The sequence below is a fragment of the Heloderma suspectum genome, chromosome 4 (genome assembly GCF_057233095.1).
Source record: "Heloderma suspectum isolate Gila_16-S chromosome 4, 16-S_ref, whole genome shotgun sequence".
Classification (NCBI taxonomy): Eukaryota; Metazoa; Chordata; class Lepidosauria; order Squamata; family Helodermatidae; genus Heloderma; species Heloderma suspectum.
This window is the reverse complement of record NC_139461.1, coordinates 201,199,870-201,220,050: the sequence shown is the minus strand read 5'-3', so window position 1 is coordinate 201,220,050 and position 20,181 is coordinate 201,199,870.

Below are 20,181 nucleotides of genomic sequence, written 5' to 3'. Positions count from 1 at the left end.
ATCCAGCAGGACTCTTCTGATGTTTTTATGAGGAACTGAGCCAGATTAGTTAACTTAAACTAAAATCCAGTGGCAATGTAGACTGAGAAATCTCTCTCTTGCGGTTGGCTTTCAAAAATGAAGTCATTTTTGCCACTCTGTGTTTCAGAAAATTAATTAAGGGCACAATCCTATGCAAATTTAGACAGAAAAAAGTCCTACAGAGAGGAGACCCTACTTTGTGGCCCACTACTGTCAGAAGTACAACTGGCAGGCACACCATGAGGATCTGATCTGTAGCAGCACCCAGGCACTACTTCTGACAGTAAGGTGTCCCCAGCCAGTCGTGTCCGACTCTAGGGTGTGGTGCTCATCTCCATTTCTAAGCCGAAGAGCCAGCTGTCCGAAGACGCTTCCGTGGCCATGTGGCCAGCATGACTGAACACCGAGGTGCACGGAACGCTGTTACCTTTCCCGCCGAAGCAGTACCTATTTATCTACTTGCAATTTCTTGCTTTCGAACTGCTAGGTTGGCAGGAGCTGGGAATGAAGACGGGAGCTCACTCCGTCACGCGGCACTCGGGTCTCGAACTGCTGTCCTGCCGACCTTCCGGTCTGCATTTCAGCGTCTTAACCACTAAGCCACCGCGGCCCATACTTCTGACAGTGGTGGGCCACAAAGTATGGTCTCTGATCCTCTCAGTGGATGATCAGGACTATATGGAAGGAGATGGTCATTGAGGTCTCCAGGTCCCAAGTAATTTAAGGCACAATCCTATGCATGTTTAGACAGAAAGAGGCCTTACAGCTTCCACTACGCTGGCTGCAGAATGCTGGGAGTTGCAGGACTTTTTTCTGTCTAAACATGCATAGGATCACACCCTAACTCTCTCAACAAGCAGATGTGCTCCATTCTTAACCATGCCAGATGCAAGATATGGCTGCAAGAAAGTGGAAGGGTTTGGCTTAATCAGAAATGGATCTGTCCCTTTCTTTAGGCCCTATATTAACCAGTGGCTAGGCCCTCCATTTCTCAGTGTTCCTGGATGCTACTGTACACATTTGCATGGTTTTCAAACTGTTGCAGGGAATGCTCAGGTCTCTTGGAAGTTTATGAGGGATTCCTCCGTTGGAAGACTAGTAATGGTGGATAATCTTCCCTGAAAGCCAGCTTGTCCTTATCACAAAGGAGCACTGGGTATGCTCATGGGCACACTGTCAGTTCATGTGTGGTGACAGGTTTGACCAATGCCCAGTGAGAAGTGAAGATGTGCCCAGTGGAGGCTGGTGCTCCAATGTCAGTGGGGTGGTGAATCCTCTCCGAGTTTCAGTCAAAACCAGTCAGAACTCTAAAATTGCTATCCAAGGAGTGAAGCACCTTGGATAGCTCCTGTAGAATTCTGACTAGTTCGGGCTGAAACCTGGAGCAGATTTACCGCCCCATTGACATTGGAGCCACCAGCCTCCACAGCATGTGCCCCCAAATCTACCTCAAAATCTTTTCCAATGTGCATGGGTAATGCGTTAACATGGAAAGAGTTTCCCCAGAGCAGAAGGCTTGTGAACACAGGAAAAACTGCTGACACAGAGGATGCGCCCATAAAACATGAAGTTTACGTCCGCTAGTTGCCATCCTTTTCTTATGTTCATTTCTTAGTCTTTTGCTATGATTTTGATTTTTCAGCCAAAGCAGCCCATTCAAAATAGAAAATTAATCCTGAAACCCATATAAAAAATAAAAAAACCCTGGAGGCCCACCTAGCCTCTGTCATCAAGAGGCCAATAGGTCTGCTTTAGGAAATGCTTCTGAAATTTTGATTGTGATACATAATTTATGAATGATTTTACAGCCACTTTCCCTGTAAGTCATTTCCATTTACACTTTTGTCTTGCTTTTCCTGGTGGTGTCTTTCTTTATTCCTCCCTCCCTCCCTTCTTTTAAAGGTCCCATCTTTCACAGTATCTTATCCTGTGAACATGCATGTTTTATTTTTCTCATGTTATGCAATATGCAACACACAGCATCTTTGCTCAGGGTGTAGCTTTCCAGACTGCTAGGATGAAATAATGCAGTTAGAAGGGCTTCTTTCTTTCCTTCTTTTTTTAAAGTGTGGGCAAATACGATGACTTAAAGAACATTTCCCAGCTCAAGAACAACTGAAGGGGTTTTGTTGAAACTTTTCTTAACAGAACAAATATTCACCAATGGGTAAAGACTGGATTTGACCACCTTATTCCTCAAAGCAAACATTTTGTATGGTTAGGCATGTGCAAAAGCCTCATTGTAAGTCGTTTCGCATAGTGGCAGCTGGTTACTCCAGTCACAAAGGCTGGGGGGGCTGTGATTCCATTCAAGTTTTTAGCCACCAGCCAAAACTTTAATGGTGCTATCCAGGGTGCTGAACCCTATCCCCAAAATGGAGAGAACCATCAGAGATTTGGCTAGTGCTAACTAAAACCCTGAATGGAATTACAACCCCTCTGGAACTGGAGTCACCAGCCGCCACTGGTTTCACAAGTTTAATTGTAGCAAGAGCAACGGAGGCATAGTAGAATGGAGAAGAGATGTTTCCCCAATAGTTCCATGCTCAGCAGACATTTGTTGTGGTGTCTTCTCAACTGATTATCATTTACTTGTTTGCTTCACTCTTCGTGCGAGTATCAAAAGCACAGAACATAATTTTTACTTCAGTGAATGAAAATTTATAGTGAAAAATACCATATTAGGATATCAGGTACTTTTACATAAAATAATAAATAGGAATTAATTAAAGCTATCAGAGAAGCAAACCCTAATGCCAGGGGTAGGCATGATTTTGTTTGGGCTATGGGCACATTTGGCAATTTGATAAATTGTCATGGGCACCACCTCAAAATGGCTGCCATGAGATGGGTAGCAAAGGACAAGTAACCTGCCCCAAAGACTGACCACAAGGTAGAGGTGGGGTATGAGCCCCAACATACTGAGCAACCCCTTTGAACCCACAGTTTTCAGCACCAACAGAAACCTAGGCTGCCTTTACATTAAAGAAAAAATCCACAGTCCTACTTTTGTGGAGCCTTCTGCATTTACAACTGGCTCCCAGACAGCGACCACATGACTGCTGAGAGGGGAAACTTTTAATTTTCAAAGTTCCATAGAACTCAATGAAACAGTGCCATCTAGTGGCTGTTTTAATAACGCAACAATCCAATAGATTTTTATACCTCATTTTCTCTGGATCTTTTTAACATGGAATAGCCGGGAAGTATCTCTGGATGTGCCCTGGAGGTTGGCAATGTCATGAAAAGGACCCGCAAACTTCCATGAGTGAGCGATCTCAATAGCAGGATAAAAGCTCCATGTGAAGAAGCCCTTAGTTCACAGCAATCCCAGCAGCCGGTAAGAAAATGTGTTAATTAAAAAAAGAAAAGACAGGGCATCTTGGCAGGTGCCAAGAAAGGTGGCTGGAGGCACCAGGTTGCCTACCCCCTGCTAATTCTAAGATGAATTCAGATTCATCTAGAAACTTGACATTTTGATGGGGTGGAAATTGTGCAAATATCTTTAGATTCTGCAAATAGTCACTTTCCTCCCATCCTGTTTAGTGGTGTTCTCCCATTCCTCCCTTGTCTGCTGCTTCTTCCTCCTCCTTGGATGATTGAGGCGATGATGATGATATGTTCTGTTCCACCCATAATTCTGAAGGTAGTTTGTGACATCACTTAAAAACCATACATCGTATCATAAGAAGAAAAGTAAACTGTTACAATAATAACACATAGTATATTATTATAGTAATAATAACACAGCAGCAAATAATAGCAGTCACATGAAAAGCCATGAACAGTACACTCCTATGCATGTCTGCTCAGAAGTCCTACTGAGTTCAATGAGGCTACTCCCAGATACGTGTGTATAGCATTGCAACATTCAGGTGCAGGAAAGCAAATGAATGAATGAATGAATGAATAAATAAATAAATAAAATCTTGGCATCAGGCAAATAGAAAAGTGGAGAGTTCTATTTTATGCATACATATTCATCTACCCATCCATCCTTCAGTACAGTGCTTAATTAAAAGGGGGGTTGGGGTGGGGAAGCCTATCTTTTGGTCATATTGAAGGAGCCTTTTTTCCAGATGTGTGGGGCTTGGTTGCAATGACTAATTACTGGAGGAAATGCACTTTTCCATGCTCAAAAGCACACTCTTTTATACTGTTACAAGTTCACATCCCAATTCTCAGATGGGTGAGAACTCCATGGGTGCCAGCATTTACCCAGGGTTTTGGTTTCTTTTGATGAGGTCACTGAGGGGTTAGGGTGTTTTATAATCTTTGCATTTATTTACAAATATACAAGTTGAAGCCAAGTGGAAGTATCACAGCTTAAACCACTCCAGTAATTGTCCCAAAGTTCTCTGCTTCCTTATAAGATTTCTAGGGTGGTGGTGGTGGTGGTCAGGGTGGTCGGGTGTCCTGCCTTGCAGAGGACAGTTCTCTGTTTGAAGAGGTCTCAGAGGACAGTATTTGAAGGCATCTTCTATTTGATGGGCTGCCCAGTCCAAGTCTGGTGTCAAGCTGAAGAATTGTAAGAGGAAGGGCCTTGAAGTTGTCCATCAAGAGTTAGCACCTGGACAGCACACAGAGCAGGCACAGAGGTCACCTGGTCCCACTATGATGAGATGCATTGTATTTCTATTTAAATTATAGTAATTATTTCTAATTTTGTAGTTCTACATATAAAGTATCATATGTAAATTGGTGTCCTCTTTTTGGCAACTCGTTTCCACTTTTTTGGCAGTGTGAAAGCAGCCACCCTATGAGTGGGGCCACCAGCACCATAAGATTTTTGCAGGGAACAACTCAGGTTTCTGTGTGTCTCTTCCAGTCCCTCTCCAGTTTGCCTATTCACCCTTGGAGCTTGAATGACATCATCTCCAGCATGGAGGATGGGGGTCGGGGGGGGGAATGCTGCACCCTGATTCCAAATGGCTGTCTTCTTCCTGATCAGCCCATCCATTGAGAGACATCTCCTTTATAAGGGAAGAGTACTTGGCCACTCTGCCAGAGCCATCAAGATAATCTCCAGTGGTCCTGCTGGTTCCATTAATCCACTCCTGAACCTCAGTCATACAACCAAGAATCACAGGGCTGTTTGGGTTCTCTCAGAGGTCATTTCATCCAACCCTTCAGATAAATAACAATACTATCACTCCTTCATCATCGTATGTAATTTTTGTATAGAGCTTCCAAGTGTTCAAATGTTTCACATCATTCATTCATTCATTCATTCATTCATTTATTACATTTACATCCTGCCTTGTTTCCTCCTTAAGAAACCCAAGGTGGGGTACATAAACCTTCTCCTCTCCACTTTATCCTCACAGCAACAACCCTGTGAGGTAGGTTGGGCTGAGAGTCTGTGACTAGCCAAAAGTCACCCAGTGAGCTTCCATAGCTGAGAACTAGAACCCCCATCCCCTGGCTCCCAGTCCAACACTCTAGCCACTACACCACGCTGCCACATTATCTAGATGACATTATAATACTGAGTAGGGCTGTGCACTGCTTCAGTATGAAGCCCAAATAATGAGGCGAAGCAGGCTGATTCGAAGGTGCCTCGTTCTGATATGAAGCAGATCAGACCAGCACTGAGGTGCCCCGAAGCGAATCGGCTCCTCCACGAAGCACCTTGTCTGCCTCGTATATTTGGAGCTCTTCTTATGACTTCTGAGCAGCCCAGACAGGCTGTCTCCAAAATGTATCAACTTCTGAAAGGTCACGTGGAAGGGCCGGAGGAAGAGGAGACGGGACGAAGGTAAGAGGATGTGGAGGCACCACATGTATCAATTTGAGAGAGATCTGGCCACTGGGAGAGGCAGGAGGAGACAGAGTGAGCTTTGCTGTGAGTCAGCCTCTGTTTGCTCATTGTGAGAGAGGTGGTGTTACTGGAGAGGAGAGGGCCTGAACATTATTTGGCTAGAGCAGTGGTCTCCAAAGTGGGGTGCACGCACCACAGGAAGAGTACAAGATGATTTATTGGGGTGTGTGAGCCGCCTGAAAACTGAGCAGCCTCCTGCTGCCCTGACGAGCTTCCATTGTGTGCAATGATGGTGGCGGTGGTGGCAGCAGCAGCAGCAGGATGGGACAGGAGCTGAGAAGGAAGCTCCATGGCAGTTCTCTCTCTGCTCCAGTCCAGTCCTGCCTCTGCTGCAGCCACTGGGTGCAAGTGCCCCAGTCTCTGCCAGGCATGGCAGAGGAAGCCTTAATCCTTCCCACTCTCCGTTGGCAGAACGAAGCCAAGAAGAAAGTGTTTGCTATGGTGACTGGGTAAAACAAGGATCCATAAAATAAAAAAGGGAGCCTCGTGTTTTCATATGATTTTTAAAGGGGAGACCCACCAAACCACCATCATATCACAGAGCACATCTGCCTTCCTGGACTAAACCAGAAAAATCACAGATCTGCCACTCGCAGGCACAGCCGCAGTGCAAAAACAGGGAAAATGGCTCCCCTATTCCCTGGAACAAGATGGCTGCCAGTGCGTGTCCAGAGGGCCTAGGTGCTGGTGGCGGCAGCCCGCCCTCATTGCAAGCTGCCATGGCTGGACCGACTCAAGCCTTCATGGGCTCCTTGCGAGCAAAGAACCTGTGAAGGCTTGAGCAGAGGCAGGAGTTGGCCTCCAAGTGGGCGCCCTAGCCTCCTTCCAAGGAAGGGAGAGAGTGCAGTTGGAGGGCGACTCCTGCCCTACGTGTCTGTTGGTGGTTGGCGGGCTGTGGTTTCCCCAGCAGTGGTTTTCCCGGTGGCAGCAGCACGAGCAGCAGTGGCGGCTCCCCTGGTGGCAGTGCCCCTCCCCACGAACAAGGGCCCAGATAAGGAGCTGGGGGCTGGGCGGCGTGTTGGGGGAGCCAAAGCGGGATTCAGATGTTTGAATCCCGTTTTGGCTTCATAGCACGAGGTGGGTTGGGGGGGCTCCCGAATCAGCCCAAGCCGAATCAGGCTGACATTGGAAGCACCAAAGCGGCTTCTGAGTCAGATCTGGGGGTCCATGCACAGCCCTAATACTGACATTATAATCCTTACAACAACCCTGTAAGGCAGGGGTGGGCAAGTTGTGCCCCTCCAGATATTTTGGCCTACAACTCCCATGAACCCTAATCAGCATAGCCAATGGGATCATGGGAAGTGTAGGCCAAAACATCTGGAGGGCTACAAATTGCCCACTCCTGCTGTAAGGTAAGTCAATATCGTTATCCTAAGTTTCAGGACTGAGACTTAACTGATGGAGGAGCTAGGCTCTGACGATCATTGGCTAAAATGTGTCCTGCTTTAGGAGGCCAGAGATGTCTTACCAGTGCAGGGGTGTGTATGTGAAATAAATAAATAAGCCTCAGAGTTTCGTGTGTGCATGTACACACAAAATAATTAAATAAAGGTCAGAGTTGTGTGTGCGTGCATGCACATGAAATAAATAAATAAATAATCAATCTCAGTGTTGCATGTGTGTATGCAAACTGAGCTTTGGCAGAGATATGGAGCAGCTCCTGATCATTTTCACTGTCTACTCAGTCTATGTTAAATTGTTAATACTTTGCCTGCTGCATAGAAGTATTCTTGCTGTGATTGGCCCTAATTATCTAACATTGCCATACATTTCTTCTTGTCTACAGTGTGCTCCCTGTTTTCCGAAAGTTTATTTCAGATAACTTTCCAGCTTATTCATCAGTCTGTAATGATGTTATAGCTCCCGGACATGGTTCACACAGAGCACTGTGTGTCTCCCATAGATTTCTTCACAAAAACGACAAGGCGCAGCCCAACGTATTGCCTACTGTTTGCGCCGGTCAAATGATATTCCCCTAACAGCTCCTGCTGTAATCACTCCTACTAATCTTTCCTTCTCTCCTCACTCTTGCCTTCCCACTTACATGCTTGCCAGATCATTACTCCAGTTAAACCTCCCGCAGCCAACCCCACTGTTTATAGGCTTTAAACAAAGATTTTTAAAAATTATGCTGAGCATAAATGTAGATAAACAGCAAACCCAAGGAGACAAATAAGGTGGATGCCTTGAAGAACAGCCAATATGCAAATCAGTGAGTGACAAGCAGGGAAAGGTATGAGGAAACAAAGCCCTGGAAGCCATCAACCATTTTGTGCCAGGAGCTGTATTTGGGTCACACTTGACCTTTTCTGTGACCTTCTTCTTAGCTTCCTATACTGTTATTATGGCAACCTCCCCCACCCCTTCTCTTCCTCAGCTGCAGCTCTAGCAGTTTTCTCAATCAGATGTTATGTCTGCCTGGTGCATATATGGCTATTTCCCCCTCTTTCTGAGTTTATTTTTCATTGTATGGGTCAGCCCACTCCTAGAGTAAATTGGGAGATGTTTATGTATTTTCCCATACTGCAAAATGGCTGACTGTGGGCCAAAACAGACATTACTTTAAACCCGTATCTTGCAGCTATGTCTTTGTTTCATTTTTACTCTAGAGTAGATGCAGGGCCCCTGATCCAGATCATAAAAGCCACTGCTAGGTTCCCAATCTGGATTGGCCTCCCTGCGCCTATTCTAGAGTAACAATAAAAAGAATGTAGCTGTTAGTTGTAGATTTAAAGTATTGTCTGTTTTGGCCTTGTATCTTCTATGATTCTATGATTCTAGCAGTGGTAATGGTGGTGATGGGGAAAGAAGACAAAGAAAGCTTAGTAGGCTGTGCCAAGTTACTTTGGATAACAGTACACAGAACTGCTTTGGGGGAGGGGAAGGCACAGCTAGATTGGACAGTTGTGCAGGACATAAATGTGTAACAGCAGGAAGCCCTTTCCCGCCCCGATGGAATGCCTCGGGTGGGGGACGGTTTTTGCGGACAAAGGAGGAGGAGATACTGCATGCACACAGCATCACTGGTATGGAGCCAAGGGCTATAAAGGCAAGCTTCACCCCAAACCTGACCTCTTTGCTTTCTGGCTCCCACCCACCCTCCTCATAACCAGTGTAGGATTAGCTAGTTGCTCCCTTAGGAAGGCTGATTAGGAATTTTTACCTCGGCCCCATCTACATGGAGACGCTTTCCAAAGCAATTCCATTTAAAAGTGGATTTTCAAGAAATCAAATTAGCACCTTCCACGGCACACGGGGTCAGTAAAGCAGAGTATACATTGACAAAACCTCGCTTTCATGCGGCAAATAGCACCTGAAATCACATTAGTCTGGAGTTGGGTGGGCGGAGTCCCACTGGTAGAACAGAATGTCATCAACTGCGTAGGTGTGGTGCAGCGAGTGAGTGGAGGCTTGCTTCCAGCTCCTAACTTCTGTGCACCTCTGGATGAGCAAAGATTTAAATCAACAGGCAAAGGAATTCTTCGGACCACTCATACTGCTCCCGTGCTCAATGAAGTGCAATTGAAGGCAATGAGTTACTTCTGAGTAGACATGTTTAGCCCACTCGTCTTCTTGTGTCCACCCTTTCTCAGTGGGAGTAAGGGTCACTTGGGGGTGACCACCTTTTAAATTCATGAAAGTTCTTTGCACCTATGCTGGTTCGCAGATTTAAACCAACAGGCAAAGGAATTCTCCTGATCCCTCAGACTGCTGTCATGATCAGAGAAGTGCAATTGAAGGCAATGAGTTACTTCTGAGTAGACATGTTTAGTCCACTCCTCTCCTCGTGTTCACCCTTTCATGATGGCAACTTCCCTTCTGCCAATCAGCGCTGGTCCCCCCAGCCTGCACCAAAGCCAGTTGAGGTCACACAGAATCCCAAACTGCACTGAAGCCACCACAGTGGGAAAATCTGTCACGAGTTTGCAGAAAAGCAGGTTACATGGCATTAAAAAACACGCTTGCCGTGGAGAGGGACATATATCATGTTAAATGATCACCTGGGAGCAATAGTAGAGCTGGTGTAAATCCCCTATGTAGCTGGGGCCCTGGTCATGGATGGGCGTTGTGTACAGGGTTGTGGTTTTTTCCCTACTCTTCACTGGGCTTAATTTGGCTTAGAAGTGAAGCTGGTTAAATAGGTTGATTGGATATTGGCAGGGAATTTTAGGTAAATAGGTTTTGGTGGGCACTCACAAGCACCTTTATGGTGATGGGCAAGTCTGGAGGCCTGCTGCTCATGCCTCACCTACTCAGAGCTGTGAGGCTCTGGGTGGAAGTGACACAGGGAGGCCCCCCTTACACTGACGTGTAGCCTAGACAAAGGGGGCAGGTCTCAGCCCACCTTTTAACTCAGGCAGAGTGCCTCACCCACAAGGCAGGCTAGTTACCTGCAGGGGAAATTTAGATATATTCTTGCGCTTTGCACATGCAGATCCATGTTTAATAAAGAGGCCCTAGTTTATCCAAGCTCTGGTGTCTGTCTCGTTGTTTCCGCTATTCTTTCTCCATCTGCAATTATGGGGCCAGCCCTACCGTTAGGCAGAATGAGGTGGCTACTTCAGGGAGCTAGCTTTGGATGTCATGAAAAGGCAGCAAATTGTTAGTTATTTATTACTATTGTATTTTTACTGTCCAGGAGAGGGAAGGGCACTTGTGAGCTTTTCTGCCTCAGGTGCCAAAATAACTCAGTTGGCGTAAGGTACCACGCACCTTGACATGGGGGCAGGGTGCCTTTTGCTGCTTTGCCTCAGAGAGTAACGTGTCTGGGACAGACCCTGCACAGCACTAGAAATTAGTGGACCTTCAGGTCTCAGCTTCTCCAAAACCAGTGGAGATTGGTGGCTCTGATTTTGGTGGGGCCGTGTTTCCATTCTGGGTTTTAGTCAGAACCAGCCAGAACTCTAAAGGAGCTATCCAAGGTGCTCAAACCTACCCCCCAAATAGGTTCAGCACCTTGGATAGCTCCTTTAGAATCCTGGCTGGTTGTGACTAAAACCCAGAATGGATTCACAGCTTCACCGAAATCAGAGCCACCAGCCTCCACTGCCCCAAACCCAGCTGCATGCTTGTAGTAATGCCCTATTCAGGCTTTCCCAAAACACAGGAGTGAGAATCAGGATTGTGCCTCATAGTCTGGCTCCTGTTGCATGTTGCATAGCCTCCCACCAGGCGTCTGCATATGCAGTGTAAAGGACTGCAGGGAGAGAGCCTACGCATGTTGGCCTCCATGAGATCCAAAACCCCAATAGTGCCGAATTCCAGATTGTGTGAAGGCCCCTCCCTGCAGATGTCTACGCTATACATGCAGACACCTGGGGGGTGGGCTATGTAATGCTGGGGGCAGGGCCGCACAATGCAGCCCAGATTCCCATGCATGTGTTAACATAACTCTTTTTGCATCCCTCAAAATTCCTCAGGTGCGTTGGCTGAAAAGAAATCTCAAAATTCACCTGAAACCTTCACTTTAGGCATAGTTCAGTGGTATCACTAAACCATGTAATGTGGTTTGTCTTCTGCGATATGCCGGGCTTCATCATCCAGCCAATTTTGCCAATCTCTCTTGGCTTGGAAGAAATACACAGAAGTATTTCCATGTGCAAGACAAATGTACCTTTCAGTGGTCACCTTCCCATGACAGGAAGCAGTCCAATGTGTGAAGTCCCTCTCCTCTCAGGAACTATTGTGGGCTGTCAGTTGTATCACTGCCAGAATACTGAGCTTCCCAAGAAGAAAAGATAACATCTGTTCCAGGGCTCAGATGTCTGCCTTGCAAACCCAAACCACAACTGAGGTCAGATTGCATCTATTTGGGAGGCCTTTGACCATTCAATAGCTGTTCAGTGTGCATTTGCAATGGAATTTTGCCCTCCAGTACTTTTTTACAAGAATAAAATAGCTTAAAAATGTCCCAGTATTTCTGCAGCACTACGACACATGCTTGAATTTGAACATTCTCGTGCTCTGAAACACACCATGCAATACCAGTGGAGGCTGGTCCCTCTGATTTTGGGGACGCTGTGAATCCATTCTGGGTTTCAGTCAGAGCCAGCCAGAATTTTGGGGGAGCTGTCCAAGGAGCTGAACCATAGCCCCAAAATTGGTTCGGCACCTTGGATGGCTCCTTTGGAGTCCTGGCTGGTTCTGGCTGAGGCCCAGAGTGGCTTCGCAGCCCCACTGAAATCGGAGCCACCAGCCTTCACTGTACATCAGTAATGTAAACTGTGTGGGAAAGACCATGCTTTCTGGCAGACAGAAATCACATGCTACGCAGGGCTATGGTAAAAAAGAAAAATGACAAAAAAGATGATCTGTGACCACCAACTCCCACCTGGAAGACTATGGCCACAATCCAGAGACAGGATGTGCATACACAGGGGAGGATGGAGATTTTTCAAACAGACCAATTCATGGAGGACCGGTTTATCAACAAGTATAAGTGACCTTCAGGGTCACTTTGTGTGTCTACTTCAGTGGTACCTCTTAAAATTAGTGGAAAAAGGGTGATGGTGGCCATCAGCTCAGATTACTTTACCAAAAGATTAGCTGGGGTGGACAGGGCTGTCAACGCTAAAGAGTACTAGTTCCCCTCTACTCAGCACTGGTTAGGCCTCATCTGGAGTACGGTGTCCAGTTCTGGGAACCACAGTTTAAGAAGGGTGGAGACAAGCTGGAGAGGGTTCAGAGGAGGGCAACAAAGATGATCAGGGGACTGGGAACAAAGCCCTGTGAAGAGAGACTGAAAGAACTGGGCATGTTTAGCCTTGAGAAGAGAAGACTGAGGGGAGATATGATAGCACTCTTCAAGTACTTGAAAGCTTGTCACAACGAGGAAGGCCAGCATTTCTTCTCGATCATCCCAGAGTGCAGGACACGGAATAATGCGCTCAAGTTACAGGAAGCCAGATTCCGGCTGAACATCAGGAAAAATTTCCTGTTAGAGCAATGCGAAAATGGAACCAAATACCTAGGGAGGTGGTGGGCTCTCCCACACTGGAGGCGTTCAAGACAAGGCTGGACGGCCATCTGTCAGGGATGCTCTGACTTGGATTCCTGCATTGAGCAGGGGGTTGGACTTGATGGCCTTGTAGGCCCCTTCCAACCCTACTATTCTATGATTCTATAAGGTTTTTATTTGTAAATGCCTGAATAGGGCTAAAGTATCCAAGGGAAAGGCTGGTACCTCCCATAAATTACAGGAAGGCAGTCATTTGCAGTGCAAAGACAGTATCTGTCCCCTTACACATTCCTGTCAAGACAGGTAGGTAGGATATAGCCAGACTGCAGTGTCCCACAGCTCTGGCATGATGAGACAAATCAGAAACTATTGGGTCCTTAGAGTTAATGCTATCTGAATTCGCCCTAGAGCTGGGAGGGATGTTTGTATTTTGTTAAATCTGCTCTGTCTGGTTTTGCGGGTTGTCAGGCATCTTTCCTTTGGTCATCTGCTCATTGATGGAATCGGATGATTTCAACCAGAATTTTGTGCTACTTGTAGGGATGTCAGAGAATTCCGCCACGGACTTCAGTAAGGCCGGATTCTAAAGAATCCGTGGCAGAACAGCCCCCCCCCCCGGCACCCTGCGGAATCCCCCCAGAACAGAGCTTACCTGGCAGCGGATGAGGTGGTGGTGGTAGATGCAGCGGCGGCAGCAGGTCTCCTGGCCACTGTCAGGTTGCTGCGGCTGCAAATGGCGGCCGTTATAGCGGCCGCCATTTGCGTGGCTTCCTTTTGCCGTGATAAGTATTTACGTAGCCTATGTAGCCTATCAAGGCAAAGAGCAGGAGCGCAAATGGCGGCCGCTATGCCATTTGCGCTCCTGCTCTTTGCCGTGATAGGCTACGTAAATACTTATGTAGCCTATCATGGCAAAAGGAAGCCATGCAAATGGCGTAGCGGCTGCCATTTGCGTGGCTGCCTTTTGCCGTGATAGGCTACGTAAATACTTATGTAGCCTATCATGGCTTGGCAGCCACACAAATGGCTGGCGTAGCGGCCACCATTTGGGGCTGCAGCAGCCTAGCTGTGGCTGGAATTCTAGCTGCGGCTGGCCCCAACCGGCAGCTCCACAGAGTTGCCATGGAGTGGAACCAGCCAGGGAGGATTCTGGGGGGAGGGACGGAGTGCCTCCCCCCCACTGGCGATGCCCCGGAACGGACGGGTGAGTGGGATTCGTACATCCCTAGCTACTTGTGCTAATGTGTGCTTGCATTAGATAATGTGAATTAGCGCTAATGTGAATCAGCACAAATCCCCCCCCCCAAGTGAAAAACTGGTCTGCAAGTCTGCAGAATCCACATGACTTGGAAAAAGCTGGTCAGTTTGAATCTGTTGTATATTTCGCAGATGTTCCTAAGAGCTGCTATTGTATTGATGTTATTCCTCATCTCTGCAGCCTTACTGTTCCTTAATGGTGAAAGTAGAAGACACATCACTGATGAAAGGTAAGGTTTTCCAGGTCCTCACACACTCTCCTGAATCAAGCAGAGTGAAGTAAGGAGACGAGAAGATAGATGGGGTGGTGGTTATGCTTGTACCATAAGTACCAGCATAGCGTTGTTGGGCCAGTGAACGGTCTGGGAATACCAGCTGCCATCTGAAGCTAAGTAGGTGTGGGCCTGATCAATACTGTGGATGGAAGAGCAGTAAAAGCCCCATGAAAGAGTAAGACATACATTAAAAAGAATTGTTTAAAAATATTAGCTTCTCTTCTTTCATCCTTCTTTAATGAGACAGTGGAGGACAGGAAGGCCTGGCGTGCTGCGGTCCATGGGGTCACGAGGAGTCGGACACGACTGAACGACGACAACAACATCGCCCAGAGTGGCCAGGTGATCAACCAGATGGGTGATTAAGACATTAAATAAATAAATAAATAAATAAATATCTTCAACAATCTTTGCAAATTCAAGCATCCTGCAACCAAACATACTGTCCACATGTGAAGAAGGATGCCCAGTCTGATGGACAAAAGAAAGCTTAGGGTGCTGAAGACAACAACTGGCATAATATATCATCTGGAGCCTGTTTAAATATACCCCCAAAACAAGGAAAACTAAAATGATGACCCAGTTCAGTCACTCTAAACTCCTCCTTGCTGAGCATGGCTCTGGATGCAGTGGCATGGAGGAAGTAACATCTGATCTGGTTCGAGCACACTGAAGCTGCCATTTCCCAGCAATAGACTGTGTGTGTGTGTGTGGGGGGGCACACATTTCACTTGCTGCGCTCATGTGAATTTCCTCCTGGAAGTAGCGGCTGTCAGACATATCTCCCTCCATGCCACTATGTCCAGAGGAACCAGGTGTGAGAGGAATCTCACCCTAATTCAGTAACAAAGGGAAAGCCACACTTCTTTCTATGGCTAAGCAATTTGTATGAGACAACTGCATGAGATGTTGTGGAATAACCTTCTTGCTTTGGCAAATGATGCAGAAAATAGACTGCAAGGCTTAAACTTTTAATGCCATTTAATCCCCCCTTCCTCATTTTTACTCTTCCAGGGAAAACTCATCAACAGTAGGGGAAGGAGCTGTTTGCAGTCTTCTCTGCCCAGAATATATGTATATTATCTTCACCTACTGTGGCATATCTGCAGCCATGCTTGTTATCTGGCTCTAGCCTCCCATTAACTGAATCCCTGGTGAAAAGCCGTTTCCCTACATTATATTGTAATGCTCTTGTTAATGATAAATTGATGAAGAACTGCTTTTTTAGATTAGGTGAGTGGTCCTTTGATAATGGGGTTGGAATCAGGCCAGGGGTTTTATACTACTTTGCCTGGAGGGTGAGAATCAACTAAAATATTCCTTTCTTGTGTACTGTTAGAAAGGGAAACCATCAAAGAATTCCAGCTTTTTAATTTTAACAGAGCCGTTTCAGACCTGGCTTACGTGGTTGGTATTTTTAGATGCTATCTTTATCCTGTCCTGTATTTCTAATAAATTATTAACGGAAGGTGTTTCTCATTTAATTAGCGAAGTCGGCACCTTTTAAATGAAATTATTATTGTAAGATGACTGAATCGCTTGAGTTTCGTTACAAATGTCAAAAGATCATAAGCAAATACATTTTTGCAATGTTTCAAAGTTAAGAGAAATTGGTATTCTTTTCCAGTTTATGTGCAGGGTCTATTATCTACTTATAACAACCCCATGATTCCAAAATACACCAGAATACCTGTAATTCGCAATATATAAACCACTTCCCTTTGCTTTATCTTTGGGAAAGTTCAGCCGTAACACTTCAGCCCTACACTCAGCAATGCATTTGGGATGCTTCCAGATTAGGGTTTTATGGTGTCATCACCCTGACTAAGAGCCAAAGTAATTATGTAGCTGAACTGGATAGTTTTATTTCTTCTCATGTAAGTGCATGTGGTCCTGATTTGGATTGGGACCACTGCTAAACTTGCCCCTGTCACTCTTCCTTCCCAAAATCCCACCCTCCCCATAGTCAATGGAGGCTTCCCCCCTCTTTTTAACCCCCCCCCATGTACATGGGATGGTATTTGGGGGGATAAATGGCAGCAGGTTTAGCCCCACCCTCTCAGAGCATGGTGGTCCTGATATGAATTGGGGCTGCGGGTGCTTACACAAAAGTAAAAAAGAGAGAGAAGTCTTAGCTACATGCTACGTTATTAGCGTAACATGCAGTCTGGCTGGAAGTTTTATGGGGGCTCCAGATGTTGTCGTCTTCCACTCATGACCCTCCCGTGTTTTCTTACAACATCTTCCATCTTTTCTTTTAATGCAGAAAGTATGCTAAAGAGAAAAAGACAGAAGAGTCACACGATGCTTTCTAACTGCTTCCGCTAGGAGCCTTCCCTCTAGCAGCACCCTCAGTCCCATCCTTGTGAGCTACATATTAATGAGCCGAGTCTCCACATTGTAAAAACTATAAGTATGCCACACATGCAGAGTACAAATGAAGGTGGTTGCCTTCATTGGCTCTATGAGCAACATTACCTAACAGTCTATCTAAATAAGTGGAAGAACTTTCTTTGAGCGTACTACTTTGGAATACAAGTATGGGATTGCATGTTTGTTTGCAACCCTCCCCCAAGCTTCTCATATGTAGGAAGCTACTACATTAGTGTGAGGACTAGGCTAGGACTCCCCCCTGCCCTGTTCATGTTCCCTTGGCCCCCACCTTCCTCATGCACACACACACAAAAAGAGAGGTTTCAGTCTCACGCCTTTAAATCACTATCAACAGGTTCATTACAGATGCAAATCCTGGAAAACTCTCAGGCTACAAAGGAATAACAACAACAAATGGGAGCTATGATGTTGCCAGCAGTTTGAACAAGGACTTGCTGGCTAGAATAACTTAGGGAGGGGAACCCCTCCCTTCTAGTGATGCTCTTCTATGTCAACCCTCATGCATCACCAACCAGGTTGACCATCTGAGCTCCACCTCTAACTTTTGCTGCTTCGCTCTGCGCCGCAGTCTAGCATCCCTCAGGTCACACCCTGTGTTCTCCTCCTCCACCTGGAGGAGGGAGACAGGGAGCTTCAGGCCCAGCCATCTGGGTGTTAGCATCCTGAGAAGCACGCCTATCCATATCGGAACTCGCTCAGGAAGATGCCTCCCCCGGTTCTGGCTGTTCCCCTTCTGAATCTGAACTGCTAACTATCTCCATATGCTCAGAATCAATCCTGACAGCAACCCAGTGCCCTCTAGATGTTTTGGATTACAACTCCCATAAGCCTCAACTAGGATGGCCAGTTGTCAGGGATTATGGGAGTTGTAGTCCAAAACATCTGAAGGGCATTAGGTTGCCTATCCCTGTTCTACATTATGGGTGCAATCTAGTGGAGTTCCACTCATGGGATACTTTGCTGGAGAAAAGGGGGAAAGCAATTTTTGGTAATTCCTCTTTCCCCCTGTAGCACCATCTCCCACATTGTTCTGGAGGGTCTGCTGGATCTGAGTCTTTCTGGAAATGGAAAGGACCCTTCTGCAAGCAGAGTTCCTGCACGTCTGGATCCAATCCATAGGCTTAATTTTTTTTAAGCGGAGAGTAGCAAGAGAGAGAGAGAAACTGAGAGAAATCCTTGTCCTGAGGAGCTTACAATCTAAATTTGACAATTGAAGGGTGTGGGGAGACAAGATGGATGAGGCAAGCAGAAACAAGGGTAATAAACAACAGAGAGAGAACACTGATGGCGGGAATGTATGTTTTAGCTCTGTATTACAAAGATGGTCATATCTGCTTTAGAAGCTAGATGGTGCTTCTGCTTTGGGTCAAAACATAGTTTGACCTTCAAAAGTATTCTGCTGTGGAGTTATCTAGAGAATAGTGGGCACATTCAGACCTCAAATTCTAAGTAGGATGGGGCCAATTTCACTGCCCCAATATCCCTCCAAGGAACTCTAGCTGTTTAATTTTGTAAGCATCCTGATCATTATTTGCTCAGAACCAGCTTTATCTCAGAACTACAGTTCCCTAGTTCCTTGCTTTGGATGTTTAACAGTGCAAGTTGTACCAGTGTTGTGGTGTAGACACAGTTGATGGGGAGAGGTGTGCATTAGTTGAAAACAACACAGCTGTGCTAGAAAGCGCAAGTCTCCTGAGCCAAAATGCATACAGATTTCATTTACAGCATGTCTTGCCTTATAAACGCTAACTGCCATTACAAGGGGGAGGGTTCAAATATATAAATATTGGGTTTAGGCCTTGGAAAAAGTTAGAACCCAAAGGCCTAAGAGACACATTCCTTGAGCTGATATTTGTTTCAACCACGAGAAAAAGCCATGGCTGACTCCGAGTGCTTCTTAAAGGTACATTTCTTTCAAGTTATTGGGAGAGAGATGTCAACTGTTTACCATAAAAATATCTCTGCATTTGAATACATAAATGATACTGTTACTTTACCTTCAGTAAGTTACTCACTGACAGGTATGTTCGGAAAACATCTTTCACGAAAACTGAAATGTTGATATAAATATCTGAAGAAAAATACTAATCACAGAATACATTGAACAGACTTTCTGATCTTGCATACCTGGAAAAAGATTTTCAAACAGACTTTGTCAGCTCAGCCTTGGCATTCCTTGTCAAACAAAAGCATGCCTAAAGACACATTTCAAAAGCAGACAATACTGTACTTGCTAACCTGCAGAAAATCGAAAAGGATCAGGGAGCTGGAGAACAAACAGAATAGGTAAGCAATAAGAAATGGAACACAGTTCTAAAGGGCTGTTTCAGAGAGCCAAAGATGTTTAAAGAAGCCCACATCAATAATTAAACATGAGTAAGTAAAATTCCAGTATTCTTTTTGCCAGAATTGTCTTAAGATTTATAATAGAGAAATGAAATTATTGATTCAGTATCAGCAAGGTAAAACAACAACAACAACCCACTACCACAAAGCCCTAGCTATAGTGAAAACATTGGGAAAAAAGTGAAGGAATAAAAAAAAATACTCCAAAACATTAGCCTGGAATGTTAAACTTTTGCTGTGTAGAATGGCTTCACTTTGAATCTATTCACCTCTTATGCCTGAAAATCAAGGTCAGGGAGCTGTTAGCAGAATTGACAGCAGCTATCTGATTAAAAGTAAAATGCTCTCTTAAGAAGAAGGGATGGGATTCATTTTTTCACAGCCATGTCACATTTGTGCCACTCATGTTGCTGACATTGTGTCACACCCTACTATGATTTGATGCTACATAACACAACATGACATAACTTACAGTTCGTAACTTAAAGTGTACCCACTTTATGGGTGGATTTTCTTCTTCTTCTTGCTCTGTGCCAATTTTCTATTCCATATGCTCCACTTAGAGCTGATGGTTAATTGGTGTGGCACTCAAAACTAGAGTTCAGTACCTAAATACATTTTTCATAGGCCTTTATATGGAAAATGGAGGTCATCTTAGATTCCTTTTATACCTGTATGGGTAGTTCCATCCAAAGCAAGGTGCCAATAGCAGGAACAGTGCAGCCGAAAGGAGAAATGGAGGAAGATCATAAAGGAAATCTAGAATTGGAGTCAGACCCAAACTTTATGTGATCTGCATGACTAGATGTTGAACACAGCTTGAAAGTAAACAAGAATAATGGTAACATTTATGTAGAAGTAAAGTCTTATAAAGAAAAAGAAAACCAAGAAGGCAAGATGGCTGTCTGCTGAGACACTGGAAGCAGCCCAAGAAAGAAGGAAAGCAAAAGGCAACAGTGATAGGGGGAGATATGCCCAATTAAATGCAAAATAGGTTAGCCAGAAGAGATAAGGAATTATTTTTAAACAAGCAATGCGCAGAAGTGGAAGAAGGTAATACAATAGGAAGGACAAGAGACCTTCCAGAAAATTATAAACATCGGAGG